The sequence below is a fragment of the Vicia villosa genome, linkage group LG6 (assembly GCF_029867415.1).
Source record: "Vicia villosa cultivar HV-30 ecotype Madison, WI linkage group LG6, Vvil1.0, whole genome shotgun sequence".
Lineage (NCBI taxonomy): Eukaryota > Viridiplantae > Streptophyta > Magnoliopsida > Fabales > Fabaceae > Vicia > Vicia villosa.
Genome location: NC_081185.1, coordinates 59,226,979 through 59,231,168, shown reverse-complemented (window position 1 = coordinate 59,231,168; position 4,190 = coordinate 59,226,979). Strand labels below are relative to the sequence as shown.

General features: G+C 35.9%; 1 non-coding gene across 1 annotated transcript; it reads right to left on the bottom strand.

The window, feature by feature from the left end:
- Positions 1-2,647: 2,647 nt before the first annotated feature.
- On the bottom strand, positions 2,648-2,754 carry LOC131615372 (small nucleolar RNA R71). Its single transcript, XR_009287790.1, has one exon. It is a non-coding gene; the product is annotated as a small nucleolar RNA R71 (small nucleolar RNA).
- Positions 2,755-4,190: the final 1,436 nt, after the last annotated feature.

Genomic DNA, 4,190 nt, shown 5'->3' with positions numbered 1-4,190 from the left:
TCGGGTAGCATCACTTAGTGAAGTCATTTGCACAAAGTTGCAAAGTTCCAAATTGCACATGACCTATAATTTTCACTTCAAGTGCCTAACTTTGATCAATCATATCTCTTAGCTCAAAATGAATTTGGAGAAGGTTGAGCACAATTTGGAAAGCCCTTAACATGTACTTCATTTGATTAGTTTGGTGTTTGCCCAAATTCTTTAGGGAAATTAGTGAAAAAGTCTCATAAAGTTTGAAGAAAACTAGGGTTTTCTTGCATGTTTTGTGAAGGCAGCCACTTTGAAGCTCCATAACTCTTCAATGGTTGATTTTTAGCCAAAACATTATATGTGACAAAGTTGTTCATTAGATCAAAATCTACAACTTTCATGTTGGAAGTTTTTTTCAGTTTGTAGGTGAAATTTTGAGATATTCCCTTCCAAATTTTGGTAAAAACCACTTGAAAACACTTAGAAAATTTTCTAAGTATGAAAAGTCAAATCTTGACTTTTTGATTCTTGGTTGACTTTCTTGATTTTCCTTGATCAAATGACTTCAAATATCATATATTGATGATTTAAAACTTCAAAAGTCATGATTGACCAAAATTTCCAAAAAGTCAAAGGTGATCTTGTACAATTGACTTTTTCAGGCGAATCGCGTTTCTGGAGATCTCAAGTGAATTAAGCTATCCTTACCAAATGAATGATATGAATGGATAATATTGAGTTATTGAAGAATATTGAGCCATGCTTTGAGTTTTAGATCTATCCCCTAATTAAAAGTCAACTGTCCAGGTGAATTAGGGTAAAAACCCTAATTGTTGACCAGGTGAAATTTGTGACTCTAGACCTTGAATTGAGGTGTAATGCCTTTTGGATATTGTCATATGAGTTATTTGAATATGATTGATGCCTTTGAGTGATGCCCTGGAGATTTCTAGGGTTTCCCAAATGTGATCCCTGATTATAGTCCTTGATGGGGCTCAAAACCCTAGACTGGTGAAGTAAGCAAACTTGGGTTCAGGTGATGGGTGTCTTAATCAATCATAGGTGAATAGAATGAAGTTTTTTAATTCTATGTTTGTGTTGGAGACCATCCCTTTTATTTACTAATACTTTGCCTGAGCTCTTTGTTCTTGAACACCCTTGATTAAGTATTAAATGAACAAGTGACTGTTCTGAGCAACTGCTTTGATTCTGATGAAAATCCTGAAAGTATAACATCTCAGGGGGGTCAAAATTAGGGTATGACAGATGTCCTACAAGATGTCATAAGATGTTGAGTTGAAGGCCTTCAACATCTAGAACAACATGTCGTTTGAAGAAGCGCAAGGATCGTTGTCATAATCGAGTTCCAAATGTCATATTAATAGAAATTCTATTAGGTATGTTTTAACTTTTAATTCTAGTTTATTGCATTTAAATGTTTATGGGTAAGATCGAAAGCCGTCCATACTTAAGATTAAACTCAATTAGTTTTTAACCGAACAAAAAGAGTGAAAACAATTTGTTTGGTTAATTAGGAATCTTTAACACATTTTTAGAAAACGATTTTGAAACTATTTTTGGACGCGTTTATGGGTTGAAATCTGATTCTTGGCCAAAAGCCAAGAATCTCTTTAAGTTAAAGTTTCCAAGTTAAAATCACTTTTCTACTAAGACAACTAACTAATTTTTTAAAAATAGGTTTTCAACTTTAAGGTTTGAGGAACCTTTTATAAGTGACAATAAAAGGATAAGATTAAAGAGTAAACTCAATTCTTAGTATGCGAAAGCAACAAGTTCCTGTTAAATTATTCCTTTCTTTAAGTAGAAAAAATTGCCCCATAAGTAATTCTATCAATATATGACTGGAACACTGTCTGATTTACGTGAATTACATTCGAAACTATTGTTTTTATCTGCACATTTTATATCCATTTACTTTCTTGCACTCCACTCATCTCAAATATTCTCATCCGCCTTAGATAAGCACCTTAGCAATATAGTTGATAGATTGACGATTGGTATCTGTGGTTTGATAATCTTATATATTACTTCGATAGGCTGTGCAGTTGCAATTTTATTTTAGACTCTATATACAAACCCATCATGTTTTTGGCACCGATGCTGGGGACAAACTTCGTCAAATTTTGTACCCTGTTGTTATCCCGTTTAGACTAAGGCTTTATAAGTCGGTAGATGCATAAGATTCGTAGCACCGAAAACTTAGTAGATTCTTTAGTGGAACCCGAATGTTACACTCGAGCACGCCTTTTTATCCAAAGGTTAAGAAGAGCTAATGGCCAAAGACCGTAACCAAAGACATCTTAAGGAATTTTTCCAACCATCTAATGAGGAGCCTAGTTCTAGTACAGTAAACCATGCCATAACAACTAATAATTTCGAACTAAAGCCCTCACTATTACAATTAGTACAACAAAACCAATTCGTTGGTCTCGCTATTGAAAACCTGAATCAACACCTAAAAGTGTTTATCAAGTTAGCCGACACCCTGAAATCAAATGGTGCTTCGCCTGAAGTAATTCGTATAACGCTATTCCCTTTTTCCCTTAGAGGTAAAGCACACGACTGGTTAGAATCTCTTATTTCCAACTCAATAACAATTTGGGAAGACCTTAGAAGAGTATTCCTTGATGGGTATTTTCTCCCAAGCAAGACCGCTGTCCTTAGGAACCTTATCACTAGATTTACTCAAAACCAAGGTGAATAATTTTTTTAAGCCTAGGAGAGTTATAAAGACCTTTTGAGAGCTTGTCCACACCATGGCCTAGAGAAATGGATGATCATACACACCTTCTATAATGGACTCCATTATAATACTAAGATGTCCATCGATGCTTCCGGTGGTGGTGCGTTGATGAACAAACCTTACCCTAAAGCTTGTGCCCTAATTGAAGATATGGCCCAAAACCATTACCAATGGGGAACAGAATGAGCAACACTAAAGAAGAAGGAAACCCAAGAAGGAATACATAGGATAATTTGCATGGAAAAAATGCAAGCCAAAATGGACGCCCTAGCCTTAAAAGTCTAAAATATGTCTCATAACCCTACCATAGTAGCTGCAGTCCAATCAGAATGCGAACTCTGTGGAACCCAAGGACATCAAACTTTTAATTGTAACCTAATGGATGAGTCTAGCACAGAACAAGTTAACTACATCCAAGGAAACCCTTTTTCCAATACTTACAATCCTGGATGGAGGAACCACCCGAATCTCTCCTATAAAAACAACAACCCAATCCAAAATCCTGGATCTTCAAAACCACAAGGTTTTCAAGCTTGAAGGTGTTTTCATGTTGGCTGCATTAGTGGTAAAACATACCTGGTTGATATTGTGTTATGCAGGTTGCATATGTGTGAAGCTAATACAGGTTCTGTAGTGAATGTCATGACTGATATCATGACATCCTTGTGTGACAACAGGAGCTATTATTATTTATTAAATGTGTTTCCTGATTTATCTCAATTATTAGTTTAGGAAACCTTTTATTGTGTGCTGAATATTTCGTCTAGAAGATCCTGCTGACAGCATATTTTGGAACAACCAGATGGCGTGTAAATTAGGTTAACTTGGTTAACCCTAGTTTGTTTCAAAAAAAGCCCAAGGCCCAAGACTGCATATAAAAAGACTGCAATCCTATTTTGGAACACAGACATAAGATTTTGTGTATTGTGAAGAACCGTAGTTCTGTAGCTGTCTTATGTGATCCAAGCAATTGTCCTTGATGATTGCGTTGGAATAGGTTGTGTGTCTTTATTGTCACTCTAAGCTTTTAAGCACGAGTGTGTTTCTCTTGATTGAAGCTTTTAAGCAGATCAAGGTGTGTTTTTTAAGAGTGTATTCTCTCTATAATTGTTTATGTTTATGTGTAATCATTGTTGTGACTGAGGGAGAGTGAGTGGAGATACTCAGGTCTAGGAATAGTATGGAATTGCATTGGGTAGGTCTTAAGTGAGGAGTTGTAAATGGGGGAGTTTAACTTCGAATTAATTATGCTTATATTGGATTCCCTCCCTGGCTTGGTAGCCCCTAGAGTAGGTTGTTTGAACCGAACGGGGTAAACAATTCGGCATGTTCTTTATCGTTTTTATGTTGTTCTGTTATATTTTTATGTGCTATGTAATTTTGGATGTCATAACATCCAGTAAGACATCGAGCGTGTGTTACTAGAATTTTCAATTGGCATCCGAGCAGGCACCCT